Raw genomic sequence first — 13478 nt, 5'->3', positions numbered from 1 at the left:
TCTGCCGAGAGCATCCGCCGGCTCGGTCGCTGTGCGGCTGGAGGAGGGAGCTTTCTGTGCCATTTGGGTTGCAGGAGCGAGCCTTGCAGCCCGGGCGCTTGTGCTGGCCGAGGGCCAGGGCCGCCTGTATCATTTTCGCTGTAGTGTTCTTAACTGATTTTAAGTAGATTATGGCTGGATGCACACCCTGCTGGGCTGGTTTAGTTTTCCACCGGCCTTCGCCGTGCCGTTGCTGTTTTATTGGCACGTTTTTAGCAAACAAGTCGGCGATATGCAATTGAGGAAATACCTCTCCCCATAGGCACGAGCTCTGTAAGGCGCACTGAGCCTCGCTAGAGCCACCCTCCATAAATCAGCGTTAAACACCCTGCTTTGTTGCCGGTGTCAGCGCGGGAGATGGGCTGGTTATCGGCGTGTATCAGCCGGGCTGATAACCCCGTGCTCTGTTGAGTGCTGTGCGAGGAGCGGCTGCCTTGCTGTGCGCCGTGTGCGAGGCAGAGTGCCGGGGAGCACTGGTGGGTCCCAGAACATGTAATGGGCCAAGGCACTTGTGTTACGTGCCAAGGAGGGGACTCTGCATCCCCTCAACAAAACACAGCTCCATCTCCCTGCAGCCGCAACTTGCGGTGGGGAGGAGGAGGCCTGTTTTCACCTTGGTGACCTATAAAGAAGACAAACATCGACCGAGCGGAAAAACAGAGAGAAACTCAAAACAACCCCACAAAACACCAGATCGTTTCCATCACCTCGTGCTCACGAGGTTGGGAAGAGCACAGAGACGGGTGCAGGGTCCCTGCTGGCACTGCCACTGGGAGAGCGCTGGGCTCCCGCTGTCACGTGAGATAATCATGTGATGCCACCAGGACCAAGCCAGTTTTCCTGCAGGAAGGCAGTGGGAAGCCACCCCCCCGGCTGCCAGCACCGTGCCCCTCAGCTGGCACAGCCGACCCCAGCATGGCAGATGTCCCTGTGCCCAGCGGTGGGGCTCTGCAAGGGCTACAAACGCTTTCCCATTGCTGAGGGCCTGTGCTGATTTTTAAGTGGAATTACTTAAAATAAGGGGCTTTTCTAAAGGTGCAGGGCAGTTAACGGGTGCATGGACCTAAAACAAACACGTCACTTTCGCCTGTCATTGAACTTTGATTCAGATTCCCATTTGAGCACCAGGTACTACACCAGTTACAACCCACATGCTCTTTGCAGCCCCATCACAGCTGTTGAAAGTGCTTTTATCCTCTTGCCGCCAAGTTTGGGGACGGGGCTGAGCTTTGTGCGCTTTGCCCTTTGTCACCTTCCCTTGTTCTTTTCCCCACGCATTATTTATAGTAAATCATATTAAAAGGAGTGCTAGGGAGGAAGCATGATTCATCCTCCTGAAACCAGTGCTGACATAAATCAAGGCAAAGCGCTTACTACATGGTTTTGTTATGGTATTTAGGGACAGGTTGTACTAATTCTGGCGTGCACAGACCAAATGCATGAAGCCTGCGACTCAGAAATGCCATTTTACCACAGCGCATTAAAAAGTCCAACCAAAACCCATTCAGTGCTCTTGGAAGTGCACACATGTGGCAGCACGAGGCCTTTGGGCCAGCTCATCACTGCTGGTCCGTTGGCTTTGCTGGGACCTGCTGTGGCGCAGGAGCAGGGACTGCTGCAGTTCAGGGCATCCTAATTGTTGGGATGCATCATGTGTCTGGAGCAAGATGCTTGAGCTGGTCCAGAGAACGGCATCCTGCTGGGGGCACAGCAGCGAGGGGATGTGCGGAGGGGATGCTGGGTGCAGGCAGAGCCAGCAACCGGCTCACAAGTGGTGTGAATTCGGGCTGGCTGCGTGTGAATTCACCGGCAGCATGGCGCAGCGAGCACCGGGGATGGATCTTATCTCCGGCTGGGCACAGGCTGCGGTCGCAGCCTCTGCGCAACACACACAAACTGCCTTGGCGTGGGAGAGATAAGGCACAGGCTTTGTGCAACACCCGCGCCTCGCCGGCCCCCTCCACCCGCGCCAGCACCGGTGCACCATCCTGCTCGCGTCGCGCTGCGGTCACCCGGGCACGGGCGATGGTGCCGCAGCATCACCGGCACCGGGGCAGGTCCTCCCTGCTGGTGGAACAAGGCAAGCCCGGTGCACCGCAGCGTGGGGTGGCCAGGGAGTGCATGTGGGGGCCCCTTTCTGTGCAATGGTGCAGGGCCCTGAGCAGAAACCCCCCGTACCTCCCGCGGGTGCTCTGCTATTTTTACCACTACCGCAGTGATTTCCTCTTCTCTTTCTTCCTTCCCCTCGCTCGTAGAAAATATTCCAAGTGCCAAGAGCGGGCAGGAGGGGAGGGCCCCTCTGTGAACGAGGTGCTTGTAGTGTGCAATGCTCCCGCTTGGCTTGCGTGTGGGTTACCTTGCATGGGCAGAGCCCTTCCCTCCAGCACGAATCTTCCTCAGGAAGATCTTGACTTAGGTGAAAAGCTTTGCTATGAGAAAAAGCGAAAAGGATTTGTTGGTTTGCTTCCTTGTGTCCTCTTGCTCTCAGGAGGAAGGATGGGGAAGCACCATTCTGGCTTTGCCACACCTTTGGTTGAAGGGCAGCACTTGGTTGGGGTTTTCTGGGGAGGTTTGGGCTTTGCATTGCTGGGGCTGTGGGAAACGGGTGCCATGGTGGGAACTGGGCCACCAGCAACTCCCAGGGGCAGGTTGCTCAGTCAGTGGCACCAGAGCGGGGCACCACCGGGGCTGCCCATGCCCTGCCCTGACCACGGGAGCTGTGGAGCAGCGCCGGGATCTCAGGATGCAGAGGCGATTGCTTGTATTGATTTCTGGCTTATCTGACCCTTTAGCTGGAGGCAGCTCTTCCCTCAGTGTCTAACCAAACGTAACTTAAAGCAGCCCAGGAATGTATATCATCCTTCCCTCACGTTCATCAGGACTGGCCAATGCATTATTTAGCAGGGTGGGAGTTGCTGCGGGCTGCCCTGGAGCAGAGCGGGTGCAGTGGTGCATGTGGATGGTGGGTTGTGTGCCACTGGTGCGGGCATCGCTCTGCAAGAGCCAGGAGGATTGCTCCTGTTGGACCTTGCCATTGGGAGAAGGACTCATCCAGCATGTGAGTGGGGAGGACTGTGGGTACCAGTGTGCCGGAGCCTGTTTGCTCTCTGCCCTGCAGCGGGTGGGCACCGTGGGCTAGGAGCCGTTTCCTTTCCTTCTCTTCTGCTTTATTTGGTTGGGTGTTTGATGCCACCCACAAATACAGTTGGTGGGGCTGATAAGGATCGCTGACCTAGGCAAGTGATGAGGACTTTCTCCCTGCTAAAGTTAAAGCAACCCACAACTCATTGTGTTTGTATGGCCGGGTTGGTTGGGCCCAGGCGCTAGTCCTCAGCACTGCGGCTTCTCGTGTGGATGCGCCACAAGTAGGGTTTGCATCCTCGGTGTGCTCATGGATGAGTGTGTTTTCAGTCCATGGCACTGAGCCCCTTTGGGCTTTGGTGTGGGGCAGTGATTGTCCACCTGACCAAAAGGATGGCACATGTGTGCACAAGCCGGATTTCTTGTGCAGAGTCGTGCTTTGCCATGAGCCACTGTGGGAAGGGGGATGCTCCTCGCGGTGTTTCGCCGGCATGTGCCATCCGCTGTCTGCTGCTGCTGCCGGTGGGGTTTTGGGGGTTTCAGTTCCTCCTCGCTGGGTGTAACACCCAGCAAACACAGCATTGCACGGGCCCTTTGTGCTGCGACAGCTCACGCGGAAACCACGTTTTCTGCATAAGTAAGCGGAGGGCGAGAGAAGCGACAGCAGTGACAAGGCCAGAGCCAGGCAGGGGAGAGCAGACAAAGAGTGTCCGGACACGGCGAGGCATCCCTGGGGTCAGCCCAGCTCCATCCCTCCTCTCTTCCCTCTCCTTTATGGTTTGGGGCTGGGTGCACATGGGGGTTTTTCCTTCTCCACATACGTTGGTGTAATTCCTGCTTCGCTCTGAGCCACGTGGCTTTCCCGTGGTAGGGTTTTTGTCGCTGTTATTAACTAATGAGCCGATTCTTTTACCATTTTTAAATAACTGTATTTTTCCTGCAGTGCGAGAAAAAGAAAATGTCTTTTCTTAATAGCACAGCTCTCAAAAGTCATTGAAGGCGTGAATTTGCCATTCTTTCTCACAAATGTGTGGATTACCACGCTTCTTATTACTAGGACTTGAATTGCTGAATCATGGAAGTGGGGTAATAGGAAATATTTGCATACACGAAGCTGGGAAAAAGGAAAAAGGCTGGGTTTAAAGCTGCTGTGGTGGGCTGGGGTGCATCCTGTCCTTGTGCTGCAGTGTTGCATGGGGTCTGTGATGCAGGATGCGGGATGCACTGTGGCTCTGGTGCCCACCGTGCCCATCCCCAGTGTGCAGCCTCAGCAAAGCACTGATTTACCGTGTGTTGTCCTCTGTGCACCATCGCTCTCACCTGTTGCAGTGAGGGCCGGTGCTGAGGCAGCTTTTCTGCTCTGGTCTGCAGCACTTGTATTTTCAATTACTGGTGGTCACCTCTGGTACAGTGTCTGCCCCGTGCTGGTGGGGTCAGACATGAGTTACCTGCATGTGTCACCATGTTAAAAGAAATAATCACATCGCCTTCAGAGGATGGATGTTAGGGCCAGCCCCCCACCAGTTTAGAACCAGCACCTCTCCTCCCTCTCCTAGGATGAATAAATCATGGGCTTTGGCATGCTGATCTTCCAGCCCAGGTAATAGCTCCTCTCTCATCTGTTGAGTTGCTGCAGCTGCTTGTTCTCTGGGTCCAAGCCCCTCTCTGAGTCCAGGGGCTTTTCCACAGGGCTCTGCAGAGCAACAGCTCATTAAGCAAGACCCTGTTTGGAGTGCCAAATCCCTTTGATTCTTCTTGCATCATCTTTTGCCACATCCTGGCTCCGCGTCCCGGGGTCGGGGTTTTATTATTTTATAGGTGCTGTAACGTTTGGACAGTGTCATGCGGTGACGGCCAGCGTGGTCTCACCACCATCCTCCTCCTCCTCCTCGGAGGGATGCTCTTCAGCAGCAGCCTGGGAGCTGGGCTCTTTGCTGGAATGGCCTGTGTTTAGGTGTGTGGTTTGGAGAACAGACAGTATTTGAGCTAAGGAGTAATGAGTTTGTTCCACTTGGTGTATGTTGCCAAACACTTGCACCTGTGCATATAAACTTGTGACTTTCGTTAGTAAATAACGCCAGGGAAATAAGCAGTGTGTCAGTGCCTAAAGGCTTTGCTCTCCCTGGCACTGCTGTCCCTCTTGGCCTTGCTCTTGGATGCCAGGCAGCCTTTAGAAGACCTGCAGAGACCAAAGCATCTCTGCACTTTGCAGGGGTGCAGACCTGGGTGCTGCTACCTCTGCCGCAGCCCTGGCTGACCCCCAAAGTACATGACAGGGACTGGAAGGGTACAGAGGGTAATTGTTACCCAACAGATTATTGTTTTTGGAAGAGCAGAATCGAAATGTATTGAACTTTTCAGTGTCCCATACCCCTTTAAACGTTTCAAGTGCATTCTCACTGATGGGTTACCTTTTCTTTCCCCTCAAGCTATAATTAGTGTCCTTTACACAGAATTGCCTTAGAATTGGATTTGAAGAAGATAAGAATCAAATTACCAGTATTTATCTTGTAAATTCCAAAAGATCTACTGAGAGGCACTGCAGAAAGAGGATTTTTAAAGCTCAGTGCTCTGAAAAGGCAAACCTGCTGCAGGTCCCTCTGAAAAATACCCTCCTGTGCAGGCTGGCGGTGCCAGGGAGGAGAAGAGAAGCTCTTTCCCCAGTGAGCCTTGGCTGGTGAAACACATCCAGGTATGGGTGATCACCTGGCGATGGTGACTTGGGTATGTTAACTGGAAGCAGTGGCTCCTGCTTTTGCTGTGGGGGCGCAGGGACTGACTCAGGGTGAGCATCCCCTCTGCCCTGTGTTTTGCTGGTCCAAGGGAGGTCACCGGGTGCAGGATGGCAGTGTTCCCACAGGCTGGGAGTGTGAAATGATCTGACTTTGGTCTTCACTTTCGTGGCTGGTCCTGGGCAGGCTGGAGAAGTCCTGGAAAAGCAGCTGCTTTTCCCTGCTCCTGCCCAGCTCTGCTGGGTGGCGCTCAGATGACAAGGCAAGTGGAGCACCAGAAATGAATGGATGGTGGTAATTTCGGTGGGCTCTGTTTTGACAGAAATTAAGCACCTGAATTTAAATTAAGGAGACGGAGAGCCCGGGCGGCTGAGACTATATTTTCATAGCGTAAACAGTTGCAGAAGGTGATTAATAGCATCCGTGTAAACAGTCCCTCGCAGCAGCAAGGGCTGGGAGTTTTGGATCAGTGGGAAATCCTGAGGATGGAGGGAGGCAGGAGAGGCTGGGCCTCGCCTGAGGCACCTTCAGCCGCCCCATCCATCCCATGGCGAATGTTTCAGGCACCCTCCCTCAGCCCCGCTCTGCTTTCTCGCAGTAAATTACATATTAAAGTAGCCTGGTAACTGAGCACTGGTTGCTGCGCGATAAGCTCCGGGAAATCGATATGTTTGCCATGTGCCTGCTTGTTTATGACACCTGCCTGCAGAGCAGTTGAGCAATGCTCTGCATGCCCAGGCCTCCCCCGAAACCCAGCCTGCCCTCACAGGGGAGGTGGCAGCAGCACCTATGGACCAGTTTGCTCCCCAAGCCACCCAGCAGCACCCTGTCCCAGGGCAGGTATTTAATGATAGTGTGCATGGGGAGGCTGGCAGGATCAGAGATTGGGTTGTGTCTTCATCCATCTTTGGGGCTTCTCCCAGCCCCCCTGCAGGTTTCTGCTCTACTTCCATTTATCACCTCCCTGTAGCTGGTACAGGGGTTTGCAGACTCGATTTGTGCACCTGGGAATGGAGGCTGCATGGGGGAAGGCTGGCATCTTTGGAGTGTGGTGCCACACAAACTGGTGGGGACCATGTGGCTAGTGTGATGCTGAGGACCATTGACTGCATCCTGGTGCACAGGGGATGCCCAGCAGTGGTGGAGGCTCCCACCCCATTCATCTTATGGCTGGGACTAGCCCCAGTGCAAGGAGCACCTGAAGTCCCTTGACTTCAGAGCCCAGATGCTCCGAAGGTTTGGGTGCTGTGCCTGTGCCGAGGGTCGGTGCCCGCCTGGCTGCATCCCCCTGCGCCGACGCTGCTTTGGGGTGGGAGCAGCCAGTTTTCCAGGGAAATCTGCAGTCAGCAAGCTGCAGTAATTGACCTCTTGACCCAGATATGAAGTTGGGAGGTAAAAGACACGGCTTGCGAGATTTTGGTAAAACTGTTGACCCCTCACAAGATTAACTCGGAGATAATGGTAATTATAAACAGGTTACGGTGGGGCCAATCCATAGTGAACTTTACCTCCTGCCTAAAACTGAAGGTCGGTGTTTTACAGCAGCACAGATAACTGCGGTGGGTTTTCACACCATCACGAGCCGGTGAACATCCCCATACGTAGGAAATCCATGAGCTGAGGGCAGGTGGTTTCCACGGGCAGCTCAGGATGGGTAAAAGGGCCCAAGCGATGGTTCAACTCCTCACTCCAGCTCAGGGTTTGTGATGTTGGGGCCTGTGAGTAAACATTGCCATGGTGCAGGCAGCATCCCTGGTGCTGTACCAGCCTGGACAGTGGCATCCCGGTAGGCTCCATCAGGAACAGGGAGTGCAAAGGAGTGGCGACAACTCCGAGAGGCACTTTCTCTTTGCCTAGCTTTTAATTGCGTGCTTTCACTTTTTATGTATAAAAGATCGTCCATTTAATTAACTCAAGAATGCAATTTCAAAAACACTAATGCTTTACACATGACGGCTCTTAAAATAAGAGTAGCGTTCCAGTGGCATGCCATGCTTCTTCCTCTGCCTCGGCCTCTTGTGGGCTGCTTTGGAGAGAGCTGTTTCCCCCCCAGGCAGCCCCTGATCCTTGAATAGGAATTGAGAAGATATGGAGTAGTTGATCCTAGGTTTACCTTGTTAGTGTGTTCAGGCTGGCAGGAGCCCTCCTTTAGTTAGAGAAGGTGGTGACTCCATCAAGAAAAACCTTGTCTTTCCATGGATGTTACCTGCTAGTCTCCAGCTCACAGCACTCTGAGCATCTTCTCCACAGAGGGAGTGGGTCGGCATCACTCGGCACTTGGTACGTGCGGTGCGGGTGCTGGTCACGATCTGCCCTGGGTGCTTGGAGATGCTCAGTGGGCAGGGCTGGAGGGAAGTTGGTTTCATATCTGCAAGCACCCCTCAAACCTGTGCTAGCCTCAGCTTTCTCTTTCTTACCTTGTGTTTTTAATGGAGCTGCTTTATAATGATGCACCTCTGGGCATGGGATGTACCCTCACTGTGATCCCTTGCTTTTGAACACCCCTTTGGGCCTTTCAAGGTTGTTAGCCTTTACCAGGCATCATTATTCAGTACCAAATGGATGGGGTGGGACGCACCAAAGGCTGGTGAAGAGGATGGTGGTGCAGTTGGTCCAGGCGGCTCATCCAGAACCTGCCTGCCCTTGTCAGTGTAAACTCCCTCACTGGAGCCTGTTAGCACTGAGGAGCCCACAGCTGACTCTCCTGCAGTCATTGTTCTATCAGAGGGGGGTTTGGAGGCAGCTTTGGGGGGGGGGTAAACCCCTGTTCATCCCTCCCCTCTGCATTAACATGTGCCTGCCTTTCCCCCAGATTGGAGCAGGGAAACCCAGTGGGAACTTTGAGGCGAGTCCCTGGGTTTGTTGTTAAAAACCTGCACGCACCACCTCCCCACCCCTTTTCCCCCCTTTTTTTTTGTAGCTTAGAAACCTGTCTTTGTGGCAGAAGGCTGGGAGGGTTTGAATACCACATACAGGCGTAGGAGGCTGACTGAGACCATACGGCTTTATCATTCATTAATTCCTGTGCTCATTCATCCCCCTATTTAAACTCCTCTGTAAAGACGGGAGCTACAGATGGTCTTTTGGTACCCGCTTTAGCCTGCAGACCTTGGCCCCGACAAAGGGGTACAGAGGGAGCAGCAGAGTGTACAAAATATTTCCAACCATTAGAAATCGAGGTCTCATTCACTGGCGGCTCCTGTTTTGAAAGCGAATTTATGCGGGAGCATCAGAACCCGGCAGACGGGGCATTGCCAAGCGCCGGCTCTGACCGAGGGGCGAGCTGCCCGGAGCCACGCTTCACACACCGGAGGAGCCGCAGCGGTCGTGGAGCCTTTGTGTTGTGTGGTGTAAAAGTGCTTCCTCCACCGAGGACCCGCTCCCTGTCTGGTGAGGGGAAGTGATAATGGCCTTTTCCTGCCCATGTCGGTTTGATGCTGGATTGCTGTTGCTGCTTGTCTTGTCGAATGTGTTACCGTTACCATTTGGATGCTGAGGAGGAGCTCTTCATCAGGGACTGTAGTGATAGGAGAAGGGGTAATGGGTTCAAACTGAAACAAAGGAGATTTAGGTTGGATATAAGGAAGAAAATCTTTACTGTGAGAGTGGTGGGACACTGGCCCAGGCTGTGTTCAAGGCCAGGTTGGACAGGGCTTGGAGCAATCTGGTTTAGTAGGAGCTGTCACTGGGTGCACTCCGTCCTTTCTGCTGGAAAGTCAGGATCAAAACTTTTCTCGGGGGGAAACCGAGTCCTGTGATCTTCTTTTTGCACATGCTGTGCTTAAATATTAACACCAATTGAGCAAATTGCCTTTTAACTGCCTTTATTTGCTTTCATTAACACTATAATTTAAAAGCTCCCGAATTTGCATGGAACCTGTTGTGCACATTGGGCAGGGGGTGAGGGAGGGAGGGAGCGGTGAGCAAGGCTCCTTGGGGAGGCCGCAGCAACGCCCGGCTCCTGGCTTCAGGACGCTGCGTTCTCTTGGCCTCGGCCGGGGAGCAGAGCGTGCCGGCAGCGCTGGCGCCCCGCTCCCAGCTTGGCTCGCCCGGAGCCTATTTATTTATTTTAAAGCAAAACAAGCAAAGCTCACGGCAGAGCATGGAGGCAGCTCTTCTGGTCCTGCGCCGGCCCATGCGGGGTGTAAAACTGCAGAGGAGGCAGTTGCCATCCTCGTGCCCCCATTGCTGTGTCCTGGTGTGGCGCTGCCCGCAACCTGCCTGCAGCCTGCCTGCAGCCAGCGGCATCTGCTCGCATTGTTCTTCCATGAGATGACAAGTTTCCAGCATGATCCCAGTGCAGATGTTTGTGCGGTTCCGGGAGCGAGGCCAACCTGGATGCTGCGCAGGCAATGCAGGCAGCCCCGTGTGCTGTGCCGCACCGCACCGTGCCTGCAGCTCCACCAGGGCTCGGGGCTCGTTCGACACCTCCTGCTCCCGTGGTCCTTCCCCAGAAATATGTTTTCCATAGGAGGGTTTTGCTGCCGGCTGGACAGCACTGGCCTCAGGCCAGGCCCTGGCTGCCTGCTCCATCCCGGCTGTCCGCAGACGCTGTCCTTCTCGGCCGGGCTCCAGCCTCTCCCACCCCACTTGCACCTCCCTTGTTTTCAGCAGCACAACGCTGTGCCTCTGGATGGCCGAAAATGAGCATTTTGTGTCTCCACCTTTGGAACTGGGGTGCAAAACCGGGTGGTTTGCACAAACAGCCCAGGTGAAAGCGCTCCTTGTTCTCCTGGTTGGCTGTCCCCACATTCCTGGTGATCCTGGTCTTTGCTGTCATTGGAGCATCTTGGGAGGGAAGAGCCCTGCTGTGGTGCTCCCTGGCTGGTTGTTGGTTATTGATGCCGACACTGGACATAAACTGACTGGTGCCGGGGCTTGGCGTTCCCAGCTCACCGTCCCCAGGCTTCAGTGCCACCGAGTTGCTCCTCCTGCTGCCACCTCCTTGCCCTGGGCACTTTGAGCTCTCACCAAAGCCCAGCGCAGTTCAGATGCATTAATTTACTGGCTTGACAAGGTGCATAATGTTCATCTCCTGGCTTCTAATTGGAAATAATTAGTTCTCCATCAGCCCCAGGAGCTCCTGCGGTGGTGACACAGACCCGGGCACAGGCAGTGGTGCTGATGGGGGCAGGAGGAGACCAGCCCATGGACTTCAGGAGAAGTTCCAGGAGTCCTTTCCAGCCCGTCCGAGGGCCGCTCTCCCTGCCCAAGGGCTGCGAGCAGCCGATGTTACGGTTTCATTAATCAAAGACACTTCCACTGCCCCTTTACAGCAACACAACTGCTGCGGCTGTCCCTGGCTGACAGCTCCCTAATTCATCTTCCCGGGAAAGGCAGGGGACCTGCTGCTGCTCCCTGCTCGCACTGCACACCCTGCACCCATCGCCTCTCTGGTGCCCCAGGTCCATTTGAGGTTTGCATGGCAGGGTTCAGCATGGAGGTAAATGTTGACACTGATGGAGGGGGCATCTCTGCTGATGCCCAAAATAGGGTAGAACCTGGTTGTGTGCCTGATACCCGCATCCTGGGAGCCTGCAACAGTGCTGTGGGAGGGCATGGGGCAGCACACAGAAATGGCAGCAGCTGGTGGGGATTGGGCATCCTTAATTCTAGCCACAAACCCCCCATGTTTTGGAGTTGCTAATGATCAGGAAGTGTTTTCATCAAAGTGCTGTATTCGTCTGTACGCTGACATCTGGAGAGCGGAGATAGATACTTTCCTTAAGACTGTATTTCCAAGCCATGAGCTCTTCCCTGGCTGTTAATTAATCCTTTGTAGTTTAGCGACTGATGAAATCATGACTCTATGAAATTTTAATCCTTGCGCTGCATAGGCACAACCGACATTATCAGAGGACCCCAGGTGTGCGCTCGAAATTAGTTTGTTGAATCTCTTGCATATTTGATTACCTTGTGAAAGTCCTTGGGATCTGGGCCACTCGTGGGAAAGGCAGCTTTTGCCTGGAATTTGTGCCTGTTTCCAGGGATGCGCAAGGGAGGGGCATCAGCAAAGGAGGGGAGGGAAGCACCTGTCTGCCTGGATCATCCTAGGACCCTTCCTGGCACCTTCCTGGAAAGCATCTGATGCACTGTGCTGAGTCTAGAATAGAACCATGGAATGATTTGGGTTGGAAGGGACCTTAAAGCTCATCCAGTCCTAACCCCTGCCATGGGCACGGACACCTTCCACTAGAGCAGGTTGTCCAAAGCCAGGCATCCTGACCGTGCCATGGGGTTAGGAGGGATGACTGGCCGAGGCTGGTACTTTGCCATTGCGGTCCGTGCTGGTGCTCCACCGGCACGCATGCTGCAGAGGGGACCAGCTGATGAATATATTTTTAAACTTGGAATCCATGAACTGCTTATTATTTCTGAATGAAGAATGCAAACATCTGCATGATCACGCCGCTGCTGCGCAGATGCACTGGGCGCTAAGGTCACTTTGCCTCTTTGTCGGGATTGTGTGTTATTCCGGAGCGCGAGCTCCCGCGGCGCTGCGCCTGGCGCCTCTGACACCCGTGTCATGTTTGCTCAGCGCCAGCCACAGCGGCTGCGGTGCCCAGTGCAGACCCGCAGGGTCGGTGCTCTTCCCTTCTCCCCCGCGCTCCGTACGTCAGCGTCGCCAGATGCCCGGAGAATGGGGATGATGATTTTGGGAGCTGAATTAGCGCTGGTTATTCTAAGCAGGGCTGCGATGCATTAACCCCTTGGTGTCTGCACTCAGGCCTGGGGAGGACAGTGTGAAGTTGTGGAACTTTTCTCATTGGTCTTGAGTATTAGCAATACTGCCACTTGGTTCTATTGCTCGGTGGACCTTTGCAGCAGAGAGATTTGTGTCATAGCAGCATGCTCTGAAAGCCAAGGCTGGGTCTGGAGTTGGGGCAGGATCTGTTCAAGTGCGGTCCATCTGCAGTGGGTGGGAGATGTTCCCTGGTGCACTATCTCAGTGTGAGCCTGTTGATCCTTGGGCAGGCGGAGACACACAAGAGGAGCACGATGGGGATAAAGCACTGTCGTGGGAAGTCCTGTTCAATAATCAATGCTGAACACTGATCTGAAAGCAGGGCAGTGGAATAAATTTAATAATAGTGTTTTTGCTGCCCTGTTTGCTGTGGCTGGCTTGTCCTTCCCCAGCCCATAGGCCTGAACATGTGCTGCTCTGGGGGTCCGGTTGGAGCAGCCGGTGGAAGATGCTGCCAGCATGTGCAGTGCTGAGGAAGACAGTAAACGGTGGTGGTAGGGGGGTTCTGCCCTATTGCAGTGTTAATTCACATCTGTTTGTGCGCAGGGGCTTAGGTCATGCTGGTGGTGGTTGTTGCTTGGTTTCTCTGCAAGGTGAGGCAAAACAGGAGGGATCTTCAGCCCTTTAGCAAAGGGGAAGCAGCGTTGGCATTGTGCTGAAATGATGTCACGCCACAGCATCTGGTTTGGGCTCATAAATTAGCTCATGGTAAATATAAATACGGTACGGGCAGGGCGTTCCAGTGCACTCTATTGATAGCTCTGCCCCCACCCCCTTCTTTAAAAAAACCCCTTCAGAAATAGTAAAATCTTTATTTCCAGCCCCTGTGAGATTTATTTCATATTTGTTTTGAGCAGCAGGGGCGGGTTGAGGGCAGGCTT

At 54.1% G+C, this 13478-nt stretch overlaps 2 protein-coding genes across 4 annotated transcripts in view; one reads left to right on the top strand and one right to left on the bottom strand.

Annotated features, from left to right (window-relative positions):
• The window catches only part of RBM7 (RNA binding motif protein 7), a 43647-nt gene extending 31189 nt beyond the window's left edge, over window positions 1–12458 (bottom strand). The window contains exon 1 of the mRNA XM_061368277.1: window positions 12455–12458. The gene's annotated coding sequence lies outside the window, so the exon portion shown is untranslated. The remainder of the gene's footprint in view (window positions 1–12454) is intronic.
• Window positions 1–13478, top strand: part of ZBTB16 (zinc finger and BTB domain containing 16) — a 69819-nt gene that overhangs the window by 22996 nt on the left and 33345 nt on the right. The window lies entirely within an intron of this gene.

This window comes from Neopsephotus bourkii, unplaced genomic scaffold (assembly GCF_033783945.1).
Source record: "Neopsephotus bourkii isolate Nb327-2 ecotype Australia unplaced genomic scaffold, CSIRO-AGI_Nbou_v1 NB_1433, whole genome shotgun sequence".
Classification (NCBI taxonomy): Eukaryota; Metazoa; Chordata; class Aves; order Psittaciformes; family Psittacidae; genus Neopsephotus; species Neopsephotus bourkii.
This window is presented reverse-complemented; position numbering and strand designations above follow the sequence as displayed.